This window comes from Anomalospiza imberbis, chromosome 3 (assembly GCF_031753505.1).
Source record: "Anomalospiza imberbis isolate Cuckoo-Finch-1a 21T00152 chromosome 3, ASM3175350v1, whole genome shotgun sequence".
Classification (NCBI taxonomy): Eukaryota; Metazoa; Chordata; class Aves; order Passeriformes; family Viduidae; genus Anomalospiza; species Anomalospiza imberbis.
The window spans coordinates 83301114-83314949 of record NC_089683.1 but is presented as its reverse complement, the minus strand read 5'-3'; the positions used below and the strand labels follow the sequence as shown (position 1 = coordinate 83314949).

Genomic DNA, 13836 nt, shown 5'->3' with positions numbered 1-13836 from the left:
CAAAGAGTTGGGAGTGAGGGAAGGGAGATGGGGTTGGTACCACTGCCAGGGCAGAACCCCAAGGTTTGTGTGGTCGCTGCCCAAAGGGCTCTCCCCTGAGTGCATTAGCACCAACTACAGTCTTGCCACCTTATTTTCTGAGTAGTTTCTCCTGTTCTACAGCATAAGAAATGGGGTGGTGAATGACACTGAATCTAGTCTGAATGCTGTTGCAGTGGTGGAGCCTCAAGTGAGCATGCCAGGCTGGTCAGCTTATCTCAGAGGATGAAAATTTTCCTAGGCCTGTTGCAGATACACTCTCTAACAAGAAAATAGAATTGGAAAACTCAGGAGTGTCTAGCCTGGAAAGAGGAAAGATTAATGATGGCTCATGACAGAAGGATAAAAAGAAGGATGTGGAGAAAACACATCAGGCACATCCATTCACCCTCTCTGAGAGTGCAGTAGTGGCAGTGTTCAATCAAGCAGGCTGTTGGAGGAAATAAAATTACCTTTTTTTCATTTTCCCTTTCACCCAAAACACAAGATGCCTCATGAAGTTCATTGCTCCAGGGCTTCACTGCTTAACAGAGCTCAAAATTAACCTGGATGCTCACCTCCATGCTGGCTACAGTGAGTGTGCTCAGTGTGAATAGTACACACACCCTCCCCAGAAGACTGGGAAGTGATATGCCTGGTTATTGTGGCACAGACACCAAAGACAGGCTGTCCCTTGGGCCTTGGAAATATGAGCTTGCTTTGCAAGTGTCAGAAGGCTGTAAACTCCATGAACCAAGTGCAGTTCCTTAAAAATAAACATGCAAGCCTCAAGGTACAACATGGCCTAAGGCAGAGCCTGTGAAGGACATCCAAGGTCTTTTGTTACAAGGCTGTACCCCATATCCAGCTCATCCTCTAGCTCAAATGAGCTGCTCTTCATAGCTACGGCTATGGGTGTGGAGTATGAGGGGCATTGGTGACCATTCCCCAGGGCCAAGGCCAGGACATGGACAAAAATGTCTTCCTCTGATGGCCCCCAGTTGTGACTATGGCACCACTGGGGTGCCGTAGACAGATACATCTCTTTGGATTAAAGTATTTGTTGCTCTAGCTTGTAAGACTCAATGCTGACCATGGATGAGGTAAATCTTCCTCACATTTCTGGGGCAATATGATGCAGTGATTGGAAGTCATGGTGCTCCCTTCTTGGCTCCAAAATGAGTAATGTGCATCGGGAAAGCTGCAGTCAAACATTAGGGATGGCATGTACTGCTGGGGGGCATGTTTCACCCACTGTGTTCAGGGTATAGGAGGAGCTCAGGTGTTCCTTGATGTCCTGGTCCTGCCAAGCCTGGTCCTGCTTACTCAAACAGGCACCACATGTTGGGATGGGGCAGAGAGAGGTACAGTGGGGTGAGTGATGCCCAGTCCACTCTGATGGCACATAGTTCCGTGGAGGCACTGACAGCAGAAGACCACCTTAGGTTCACCAGGGATGGCAAAAGCTGAGCAGACCAGAATGTGTTTTTTACTCTTGTGCTTCAGGCCATCCCTAAGGGAGCCTTGCCGAGGGCCTTCAGGTGCAGTTTTGTCCTGATTTTTCATACTTCACCCCATGCATCTACTTGGGATGAGCAGGCGGCTTGGGAAGGTGGTATCCATCTGCAGTGCAGGCGAAAATATTACTTCTGCAGGACGAGATTTTGGGGTTTTGCATGTGTGTTTGACTGGAGCAAAGACAATGGTTGTGTGCTGCTCAGCCACCAGAGCTTTACTCCTAATTATGTTTACTTTCCTCTTCAGAACAATGCTCAAGATTCCCTGTGGGTGTTTGGAGAAGGGGAGGAAAGGCTCCAGTTCACTGGCAGCAGAAAACTCTGCTTGGAGAAGTAGAAAGTGAGGAGAGGAAGTAGTAGGGTGGTAGATGTTATCTTTGCCCTTGTTTCCTAAGCCTTATGATTGGCTTTTGGACATTCTTCCAGAGGCTCTAGACAGCTCCAGGAGCCTCCAATCCGTGTTTCATAATGCTAACATCTGTAAATAGCTGGTTTAACTGGCTTCACAAGTCTGACACTTTGCCTCGGCTCTGCCTTGTGGAGGAGGAATAGGTTCCCAGGAGGCCTCACCTGCAGTGGGGTGGGCTGAGGATGTGGAGACCTCCAGGGCATCAAAGGCAGCCCTGCAGAGGCAGTTTCCTCATGAAGGCTTGACAGCTCAGGCAGTGGAACCTGGAGGAGAGGGAAACTGGGCTTCATGTCTGTAGGGGAGGATCTCCAAACACCCATCAGGCTCTGTGGGGCAGGATCCACCCTTCCCCTACTCCCTGTGCTCCCTTCACTGCTGGTGTCTCCACTTTGCCAGCCTGCCTTGCTTGCAAAAAAACTCAAGGCCAAAACACTGCCAATGTAGAGTGATGGCTGGCAGGCAGTACCTTGTGTTTCTGTGGGAAGCTGAACAAACATTAAGACTTTTAAGAATGGGGAAATGCAGCATTAATGGGCTGTCCTGTGCAAATTTTGGGCCACCTGAGGCTGAGCTAAACTACTTTCTACAACCTCCAGCTACTCCTTTGTGGGTGGTTGAAGGATGGGGAAGAGCTCTGAGAAATCCTTGGCAGATAGCATCACAGGGCAGGGAGAGGAACTATAGGGAGAGGGGTTCAAATTCAGAGCAATGGGGCTGCATAACCTGGGAGGAATATGCTGAGGTTTTAGGGCAGGTATTCTATGGTGCTCTGGTGCTGTGCAAAGGCTGAGCACTGCTGAGATATAAAAGGACTACCACCCCAAGGGACTCAAGAGCTGGTGCACAGGCTCTGTGTTTCCTGCACTTCAGCAGCCAGGCTTTTACTGACTGCGGGGACAAAAGATTCCACATGAATTCTGCTTTTTCCTACATGGACTAGGGGGGGTGGATAGGGGCTGTTTATCATGTCTAGAGATTATAGTTACCTAATTTATGGCAGGGATGTTACTGTGACCCTTTAAACGATGCTATGCAGAACTAGACCAACAATTCTTGTGGTCCTTGGGGAATGTCTGAAGTACAGGCAGGCTAAGAAAGGTGCAGACCAAACCCAGGCTGCATTCATGGCTCCAAAATCTGCCACTTTGTTATGGGGTGCTGAGTGGATTTTAGCATGCAAGCGAGGCTGGTGTTTGCCTTTCTTTCTCCATCTGTCAACCCACCCCTTACCCTAGTTGCTGTCTTGTGCCCATCCCATTCAGCAATGCATACACTCAAACCAAGCCCACGCACTGGTGGGACAAGCCCATATGATTACCCTGTCCTTCCTGTACATCCCTCTCCCCTCTGATTTCGCCAAGCTGTGCCTCAAGACCACTCTATTAAATCCTGCTCCAAATCGCCTTTATTTAAGGGGCCATTCAGGCAATAAGGCATGTCTGATGGTTCCTATGCCCTCCTCTTGAGATGCACCAGATTTCAAGACAATCTGAGGAAGGGGTTACCTTGCAGAGCATATACTAATGCATCTACTTTAGCCATGGGCTCTCTGGTCCCAGGGAAGGCAGCAGGAGTGCTGTGCTGCAGTTGTGTCCCCAGCAGTGTTGCAGACTCGCAGCAAGGCTCCCAGGTCTTAGCTGACTCAGTTTCACACACCTGTCACTGAACGTCAGGGGTGGATAACTTACCTAGGACTGACAATCTACTCACCCTGGAGGCTGAGTCTGTCGACCCTGTAAGGTACCTGTAAGGTCAAGTGCTTACCTGGTGTTGTAATGCAGCAGCACCTCACTGGCAACACAGCTCCCCAGCCCTACCCAAGTTCTGCCTCGGAGCACTATTCAGTGGCCTGCCTTTTTAATTAAAGGAATCCAGGAGTTTGAATGGGCTTTGGGTTTACTTTCTACCAAGTCTCAGCCTGTCTTGGGTGCTGGCCTCCTAGGTGCTGAGATCTGTTGGGGCTGTGGCAGCCTGTGGCTTAGCTGCATTGAGACATCAAACCTGAGCCGAAAGCCCCTGGTGCTATGCAGAAGGGTTAACAGTCTGCTTGCTCCCTCTGTGCTTCAGAGAGCTTTGTTCATTGGAGTATTCAATTCCACAGCTGTAAATAATCTGCAGCAGGAGAGATTATCAAGGCCTTGGGAAGGAGCAGCTTTTATTAATAAGATCAGTTCTCCCTGCGAAGCATCACGTAGTCGATCTCCACCCTTTCCTCACTGTCTCACCAGGCATTGCTATGGCCATGGCATTATATAACTTTCCCACCTCCATCCTATGCCACTCATCCTCCTGCCATGCTCCCTCTGTCTTGCTATTGCTGATTGGTAAATATGGCTCTTCAGAGCAACCAGCAGTGCAGGCTGGAAGTGCTCCCCATGTTACCTGAGATGTAATTGTGGTTTATGTGGTGGGTTCAGTGCTGACCACATGGCCAGGCTTCTGCTGGCCAAGGTGGGAAGGTGGTGGGACACATCCTTTCTGGGACAGGAGTGTGGTACTTCTTGCCATCATGGCACCTGCCTTTGTGCCAGGCTGGAGGCTGCTCCACTTCTGACTCCTCCAGGGTTATGGCTGTGGGCAGGTGCAGCATGCAGGGCCTGGATGTGGTTTTCCATGGCTGTCCCAGGAGCAGAAAACAGACCTAGTGGGTGTTTGAATGTAAAAACATTCCTGGTAATTTAGAATGGTGTGGTTTGGTGTCTGGGAGCTTTTCCCAGAGCATCCTTCATGAAGGCAGGAAGATGCCCAGGGTGGAGTAGGCTCTAGCTAGAAAACCAACCTAAGACAGGCTTTTTAGGATGGACACCAGGGCTTGGCCCTCTTTCAAGCCTCCCAGTCTCAGGGGATTCCTCACTTCTGTGTGAGGAAGAATCCCCTTGCCTAATTCTTCCTCAAACCCTACTCCCCCCCACAAGTAATTTCTGGTCTTAACACTCCCAGCAGTGATGGATCCCCTCTGACAGCAGAGCTGCAAACACAGCAGCTGAGACTGCAGTGGGACATCGGGCCTTGTGGTGATTCCCCCCTACAGGAGGTGGCTGTGGCTGCAGTGGCTCCCCACTACACTGCACTAATCCACCTGGTTCAGGGCCTTGCTCTGTTTTTAGATTTCTTTTCTGGCAGAGCTAGAGAGTTAACATGAGGTCCCTGTACCCCTAAACATCTGAAAGCAGTGCACAGACATCCCCCTTCTCTGCTGGGAAAGGGATTGGTATTCAGGGAGCAGCAAATGCTGAGTTTGAGGGGAGGGCATACTCCAGTTTGCACCAGGCTTTCAGGACACTGTTAAGCATTGCCAAGAGCACCAGCCCCATGGTAAGACCTCTGAGAATTGAGCTCACCCTGCCACTTTCCACTTCCCTGGCAAAGCTGCTGAGTTCAGAGCTAATCCTGACAGGGCACATCTCTTCCCCCCCCATCACTCACCCAGCTCACTTCTCCTTCCTATATTCCCAAAGAAGTCTGTACCCCGCTGACCGAAGCATCACTTTTAATTAAAATGGTTCCCCTGCGATGCATCATCTGAATGTCTCCGCTTATTCCCGCTGGGCTCCAGCCAGAGGGATGTGCGGGGGCAGAGTATTAGGTCAAAATCTCTCCAAGCTGCAGCCAGAGAAAGCAGCGGATGGCTTCACTGCCCTGCTGCCGATGAGCTCCCAGCAAGGGGGAGCTCTGCCCCAGGAAGGCCGGGAATGAGACAAGACCTTTCTCCCTGCAGAGGCTGAGGAACTGTGGATGCCCAGGGGAGGCTGGGAATGGATGCTGTGAGCAGGGATCGCCAGCTCCTTGGGCACGACTGATGTTCCTGCAGGAGAATCAAGCTAGCAGCCATGCACCATGCTTGGTGGGGTTTGGAGGACTCCCTTCAAGGCCTCGAGAGGAGTCAGGGTGGGACCTCCACTGGGGTTTGTAAAATGGAGATGGGAGGCAGCTCAGTAAGAGTACACAAAGGAATCCCTCCTAAATGGAGACAAGTTTTCCTTCCAAGGTTGCAGGGCTTCATTTGGGTTACCTAGGAGATCATCTGGAGCAAGGGCCTCCTGCTCCAAGGTGGCTTAGCTCTCAAGTAAACCACCTTCACCTCCCCCTGCCCCCAGTGTACTGGCAGCTTTTCCAGGGATGGGAAAAGAGAAGGCTGCTAAGGATCAGTAACTCCCCTGGAGCACCACATGGAGCTATTCCTCCCACTTCCCTAAGAAGGGTGAGTGCTCGCTCCACCCACAGCTGCTGCAGGAATTTCCCACTTCTGGGGTCCTGCAGCAGCATAGCTGCTGGTGGTGCCTCAGACACGCTGCAGGCTTAGCGCTGAGCAATGGGAATTGCCAGGGTGTGGCACTCTTGTACGAGTGTGTCCCCCATCCCGACCTGGGCGGGACACATGCCGCACATGGTCGCTGTGATATTCACACCTCACATTCGGATGCCACAAGTGGGCACCCTGTGGGGTTGGTGGTGTGCAAATAACGATGTTTTACTCCAGCCCCTGCAGAGACCCCAACCCGTGCTCTTTGGAAAGTAGAAATTCATCCTTCTGGCAGGAGGTGAGTAAAGCCAGGGAGAAGCAGGGAAAAGGCCTTGCTGTGCAGTAGGGAGGACTCTCTGAGGGGCTTGAAACCCATATGGATGTTCTTAGGATCCTCCCATAGCAGCCCCCGCTGTCACGTGCTGCCATAGAGCAAGAGATCTTCTACACTCATATGAGCATGTGGCATCAGCTAGCAGTAAATGAAAATTCTTTTCCTCTTGGACATGCTGGGCTGAATCCATGGGCACTTATGGAAACTGCTGGGACACGTGTGTGCTGCTTTATTAAAGTATGCAGCATTTCATCCCTGCATGGCGGGTGGCAGGAGTCAGGCCTGTGCCCGGTCTGTGGTTTCTCCCTGCTCCTGTCGGCTTTGCTCCGCTAAGAGATCCTGTGTGCCCCCTCCCACGCAACATCCCCATCCCCATCCCCGTCCCTCTCCACGTCCCTGCAAGGCGGCAGGCGGCCACAGGGTGTCAGGCGGGTGCCGGGCCGCCTTCCCACGGAGCCGGGCGGCGGGACCGCCGGCTGCCGCCCGTGAGACCGGCGATCCCGGCGGGCCTGGGGAGCACGCCTCGCAAAACTGCAAATGAGGGGCAGGGTTTGCAGTCACCGACACCCCTGAGCGCGCCTCTCTCCAGGGAAAGGATGGCTTCTCTTCCTTTTCCCGCGTACGGAGGGAGACAGGTTTTCCAGGTGCTGTGTGAGTTTTGCCTGGTCTTTCAGAGGAGGGAGGGCAAAGCTGGTGGTCTCCAGTCTGGAGCACCCCAGGTGAGATGAGTTGTATTGGGCCTCAGCGTTTGGCTGCGGAATGCAAAGGAAGGCAGCACGATGAGGGGAACAAAGGGCCTTGGATAGCAGCAGTTGCGAGCAGGGAGTGTTGGCAAATACGGCTGCCATTGCTCTGGGAAGAAACCAGCTGAGCAGGGGCATGGGGAGACACTAAGCTCAAGGGGCTGTGGGTTCCCAGCAGGAAAAGGGGATCAGGAGGTTCGTGGTACTGAATCTCCCTTGGCAGGCACCTGCTGGACCTTGAATCAAGTTCAGTTGTGCTTCTCCCAGCTCTCTGCTTTGTGACTGTACTGAGCGTGGGGGGAACTCATTTTTCCCACTGCATTTTCGTGGTGGAGGCGGGGGAGCTGGTGCAGAGAGAGCAGGCTGGGGAGGATGCATCAGTGAGTGACGTGTGATGCTGGAGCGAGCAGTGGCCCAGCCTTGCTCAGGTGCAGTTCTCCGTGCTGCGCCTCACGTACAGAGATGCTGATTATCCTCCAGCTATTTACCACCAGCTCATTTTGCAAACTCTGCACTCACAAGATTTTTTTTCCTCTCTCCCTCTCTACTTCCCTCCCTCCCTCTGTTCCCTGTAGAGATGCTCAGTGTTCCCCATTCAGCTTCAAGCACAAGGTCTTCCACCTGCACAGGCATTGCGCATGCTGACTTGCATGCAGGTTCTGTTGGGCCTGTCCAAATTCAGCCCCTTCCCTTTTTCCCACTTCATCGAGGCTTTAGTCTGGTGGGGGGGACTGTGGTGAACAAAGAGGGAGGCTGGTGCGAGCTGAAATGCTGCAAGGGGCGACACCTGGCCAGGGAGACTGCTGCGTGGAGTTGCCATCTTTACTGACTGGGGATAACTATCCTTTGTTAGGGGAGAGGGAAGGAGGGAAGGAAGGAAAAGCCATGCGGGACCGGGGAGAGTCCCTTGATGTGGGAAGGCACAGGCGTTTATTCTCGTGGGTGCTGGTAAGGGATGTGGAATAAGACCCAAGCAGGGATTGCCCCATTGTGTGCTGAGAAGGGAGAACAGAACGCTACAAGGAGAGGGTGGTGGGTGTCTCGGCCCTCTTCAGTGGGGAATTGGAAAGGGATTGCCGAGGAAAAGGGGCTGCCCCTCAGTGTCTCTTCCTGGAGGGGGTTGCTTAGCCCTGGGAGGGTTTCTTCCTGAGCAGGGACTATGACTGACGGCTTCACTCACCCTTCTCCTGGCGGGTATGTGCTACTTTATTCTCTTCTTTTGAAACCTAAGGCCCATGACTTGTCTCAGGCTTTTATCTCCTCTATCTCCCCCGTGCCGAGAGAGGGCTTTGTGATTTTAAGGAGGTGCTTGAAAACACGAGCTGGGGGTTTCCCTATGGGTGGGAACCAGACAGCATAGGTAGGAGACTGCTCTGTCTTCTGATTTCCAGCAGGTTAGGCGGCGGTGGGGCTGACCGCTGAGCTCTTGGCAGTGCTCACCCCAGGGTGGCGAGGAGACCACCCCAAATACAGCTGGGACACACCTGAGGCTGGCTGGGGTGAGGGGCTGGACGGAAAGACCCCAACTTGGTATTAAGGGCAAGAACAGGATTGCCGTTCTGCCCCGGCGGAAGTCTCGTGTGGGCTTTGGGGACGCTGCTGGGACGGGGGCTGGCGGTGGGGCCGGGACCCGCGGGCAGGGGTCGGGGGTGTGGCTGGGTGCCGGGGGGCAGGGGGGCTGGGCTGGGGGCTGCCCGCGGGCCGAGCAGCGCGGCGGGCCGGCCGTCGCAGCTACGGTAGGTGGCAGTGCCGCCCGGAATTTATGAATGGAGGAGGAGGAGGGGAGGCAGATGGATGCGGGGAGGTGGTGATGGAGAAGCGGGGGGGCGGAGAAGCGGGGGAATTTTCTGGCTGTGCTCCGGCCTACACCTCCGTCCCCCTCGCCCCTGCGCCAGGCACCCTCCCCCCGTCATTAGCATAGGCCTGCCCGGTTTACATGTCGGGCTGCACGTTGCCGCGGCCGGATCCAGCAGCCAGCAGCGCTGGCAGCCGCCCCGAGTCAGCTGCTTCCCTGCGAGGAGCGGCGGGAGCCGAGCGGGGCGGGCGGCGGGAGGCGGCCGCGGGCACCGCCGTTAAGGTGTCCCCGAGGAGATGGCTCCGGCTCCCGCGCCCCGGGGCGAGCGGGACCGGGCAGGTTTTACGCCGGACTGCCACCGCGAGTTCGGGTCCTAGCGTGGCCTAGCGCTACTCTCCACGAGCCCCTCGGTGCCCTGTTGGCACTCCCAGGGCAGGGGTGCTGGAAGCAGGCTGGGCTTTGGGTGGCACAGCTGCCTCGTGCGGTCAACAAACTCTCTGCTGCCCGTTTCCATGCCCGGCCTCGCACGGCGGTGCCGGGGCATCCTTTTCTTCTGCAGCTTCTCTGTGCCCTGGGTCATGTTCACAGCCCCTCATCCTGCTCTCCAATGACCCACCACTTGAATCAGAGATCCCCTTTGGTGGAGAAAGCCAGGAGAAGAAGCTGAGTAACTCCCTGGTATTTGCTGGCAGAGGCAGGAAGTGAGGTCTGCTTGATGCTTTGATATAAGGAGAGGAAAAGCCCCCTTTTTTTATTCGTTTCTGAGGCCTCTGAGGCTCACCTGGGACTTAATATGTTGGTCGTTTCCAGCTGGATCTGGGATTTCCCACTGTAGGGACCAGGACAATAGCTTCGCTGGCACAGCTGTGGGAGGGTGACTGAGCACAGCCCCACAGCTTCCCTCTCCCCCCGGGGCGGGTGTGGATCATGCCTGCAATGCACCACGAACCAGCCCTTGCTGTTCCCAGGAGGGAGTGAGCTGGGGCAATCGCTGCTTTCCTATCCACCCTGCTCATTCTGTCACATGGGGAATGAAATTTCCTTCAGAGGCAGCTTTGTCTGCCTGCATTGGTGAGGTTGCCTTCTGGGGGAGCATTGGAGGTGCAGAGCTACTCAGTGGCAGCTCTGGATGAGACTCTGAGAGAGGCACTTCTCCAGGAGAGAAGGTCTAACATGGCTTTTCCAAATAGCACATTGACCCTGTTCCTGCTGGGGGTACTTACCCATGTGCCACCCCCATGCCACTATGCAGGAGCAGAGCTGTCCTGAAGTGTGGGGCCAGGGACCCCACAGAAAGTGCCAGCACAGTGCTTGCAGTGGCTGGGCCCCATTTTTCAGCAGCACTCACATTACTTAGGGGATGGACAAGGATGGTGCTGCAGCACTGACCCCTTCAGCATGGCCAGCTGTGCCCCAAGAATGATGTCATGCAGATCTGGTGGTGCCCTTGGAACTGCTTTGGCACCAGTTCAGGCACTTTGGTCCTGCTGTAGCCTGGATGATCCCACCTGCCTGACCTAAATCCCACAGTAGTTTCAGCAGGACACAGGGCTTTTCATCGTCCCATGTCTGAACCAGTTAGGTAGGATTGCTGTGTCCTGGGAGGTGGCTACTCTAAAGGTGTCCGTGCATCCTGGATCCTGCATGATCCTTCATCCAGAGAACAGGCAAGAGGAGAACTATCCATCCAGTGAAGTGAGGTGCTCCTGGGGCCACGAGGGGATGCAGGAGGAGGACAGGAGAGCCTGTAGTGACACAGATGCTTCCACATTGTGGTAGGCAGGAGGTCCCTGTCTGGTTTTGCACTTTGCAGCACCTCCAAGCCACTGGCATCACAGGCCTTGGTGGGGCTCTAGCCCAGGAAGGACAAGGGCACACCTTGCTGCCCCATGTTAGCCTGGCTTGAGGAAAGAAGAGCATCTAAACTCCAGATGAAGTGCGGAGCAGAGCCCAGCTGCTCAGATGGGCCTGCAGTTTCTCACTTTGTGACCAGCATTAGTTCTCACTGCTTGGCTGCCAGGAACTCAAACAGTGCCTTGCTCGGACAAGCTGTCAATCCAGGGATTTTTGTTTTCATATTAAACCAGCTAAGTATTCAGAATCAGTTCCAGTTACCCCCACAGGGAAAGCTACTCCAAGATATATAAATCTCTGCCAAACCTGCCTGTGCTACCTCTGAGGCAGCAGTGCCACTGCTCTGTGGTGCTGCAGGGAGTGGGTGTGTGGCAGGGCTCCGACCCACTGTCCGGCTGAGCTCACGGGGAGAGGATCTCTCTGCACACCTGCCAGCCAGCACACAGGGAGTTGCCCTGATACCACTTTGCTGAGGGGCGTCCAAATGTGTGCCCAGATCTCTGTCCTCAGGCAGTGGTTGGAAAGGAGCAGATAATGCCTGCCTGCAGTCTCAGGTGGAGGACAGCAGGATGGGGGAGCTGATGTGCAACCCATCATCCTGTGCTCAGGTCCCTGTGGCTGTGGGGGAGATCCACTCTACATCTATGCATGGCGCAGGATGAGATCTTGCCGTGTAGGACAGGCACACTCAGGCCATTTGCTGCGTGCCTGGCACTTTGTCTCGCTGGGTTTTCCCCATGTGGTTTGCGGGACCTGGAGCTTGTTGGCCTGCTGGGCACACCACACAGCATGTCCCTTTTCCAGGGTGAGCTTGTCTGGCTCTCCCAGTCCTGTTTTGGGAAGCAGGGATCAGGGGAGTATGCCCTGCCGGGCACGTAGGCCATCCTTGGGTAATGACTCTGAGTGTTTGGCCATCTGAAGTAATGAACTAATTAGGAATTTGCTGTCACCACAGCTGGACTCACCTGGCTTGTACGCTACAGCCGGGTGATTCTCACTCCGTGTGACAGTCCTCCAGCCTCACGGGGCACCAGGAATAGCAGTGGGGGGATCACATGGCCACTCTGGCTGTCCTCCCCTGCACTATGACAGCCTTCTGGCAGCCACGCACACAAGTGTCATGAGGTGGCTTCAGTGGCTGCTGAGGAACGTGCTCCTCCTTACCAGCCTCCAGGACAGGCAGGTGATGTGTCTCCTGATGTGCCAGCAGCACATGTGGCCAGGGCACAGCCCTGGCAGCAGGCAGCAGTGGTCATGGCACCCCTCCTCTCAGGGATTCAACAAAGATAGCCAAGGGCACTGAGGTGACCAAATACCTTTGGAAATTTCTCCCTGGTGCTTTGCAAGGATCCTCGTGCCAGGCAAAGAGCTGAACAGGGCAGACCTGCGCTCCTTGCAGCAGGGAAGTGTCCTGCTGCCTGTCCAGGCATGGCACTCTGCTTGTACTGCCCCTGTGGTGCCAGCAACTGTGAAGTGGGGTAGGCATAACATAAAGGGACTCCACTTCCCAAGTAACACACAATACAGAGAATCCTTCAATGCTGATGAATGATTTTTATACCTGTCCAGGTGCACAGGTTGCATACTGGGCTTTCAGTGTTGATGCTAGCTCAGGGCATGCCAGCATCACTGCTTTTTCCCCCAGGGAACCCCTGGAAAGAGCTCACTCCCAGCATGTGCAAAGGGCTGGTGTCTGTGAGTGGACATGCTGAGAACCACCGTGGTGACCATGAAGGTGGGGGGTCCTGGGGAAGGCATGCTGGGCATAAGCAGAAATCAGCCACAGCTGCTGGAAGAGCCTCAGAGAAGAAAAGTATTCAGCCCACAGAAAATGAATTATTGTTGACATTCACTGAACATTTGTTTAGATTAAGCAATATGGCTCCAAGTGTCTCAGCTGTGGGGAGCCAGTCACCACAGCATTTACTGGATGTTTTTTGGTGTTGCTGTTCATGGCACTGGCCAAGGGACTGAGTGGTGGTGGGGAGAGCTGGCCCCACCCTCGGAAACCTCCTCCTCTGCACCACACCATCTCTCCCTGGTTTCTCCTCTGCCAGAGAGCTGAGGCAATGGTGGTTTTCCTTTCCAGAAGTGGATGCTCTGGGTGATGCCCTGTCCCAGAAGGCATATGCAGCATTTGCAAGGAGGCCGTGGTGAGGCATCTGGTGCAAGGACCTGCCAAACGTTCCTGTGGGTGCTGGAGATATGGAGGTGACAGGCAGCCTTGCCCCAGCTCAGTCCCAGCCCTGCTGGGATGGTGACACTGGGGTCCTTGCAGTCATCAGACTGTTCCACCAACTTCCAAATGCAGAGTTTAGGAAAAGCTGTGGGACTGTGAGCTGCTCTCCACTGGCACCAACACTTTGTAGCAGTTGTATATGTGGCTCTGCCAGCTGGGCATGCAAAAATACCTTATAGGTATGGAATAAAACATATTTATTTCTTAGAAATGTGTATAAGTTGGAACCATCTCCCAGCAAGAAGTGCTGAGTTTGGTTTCCTGATGTAAAGTGGCAGCTACAATGAAGAAAAAGACAAAAAAAGGCTGTACCACCCACTGTCAGGGGAGAGAGTGCCCTGGGCCCCCGGGGTGCTGGGAGGGGGAACCATCTGGGCCCTAGGGTCTCTGCAGGTGGGATGCTTGCTGCCTGCAAATGTGGGGCAGCCTTCCCGCAATTCTCCACAAACCCGAGAGCCACCTTAAGAGCTCTCCCTCCAAAGGACCAAACGGGATCCGCCAGGCGTTTCATATACCATATTCTATAGCCAAGGAAGCCTTAACAAAGAGCCGTACGCTCTCATGTTTCGCTTCAGGCTTCTCCCTGCTGCAGCTGGAGCTGAGTTTTTAAAAATCTTTGTGTAATTATTTCGTTCCTCTTTTGATTCAGCCATCGAGGGACAAGGAGATGCCAAACGAAAAGAA

General features: G+C 54.2%; 1 long non-coding RNA gene across 1 annotated transcript; it reads right to left on the bottom strand.

Annotated features, from left to right (window-relative positions):
* Positions 1-8452: 8452 nt before the first annotated feature.
* Positions 8453-9380, bottom strand: LOC137471267 (uncharacterized). The gene is made up of 2 exons (XR_010997499.1): positions 9201-9380; positions 8453-8598 (listed from the first exon to the last, which is right to left on the bottom strand). It is a non-coding gene; the product is annotated as an uncharacterized lncRNA (long non-coding RNA).
* Between the last annotated feature and the right edge of the window lie 4456 nt (positions 9381-13836).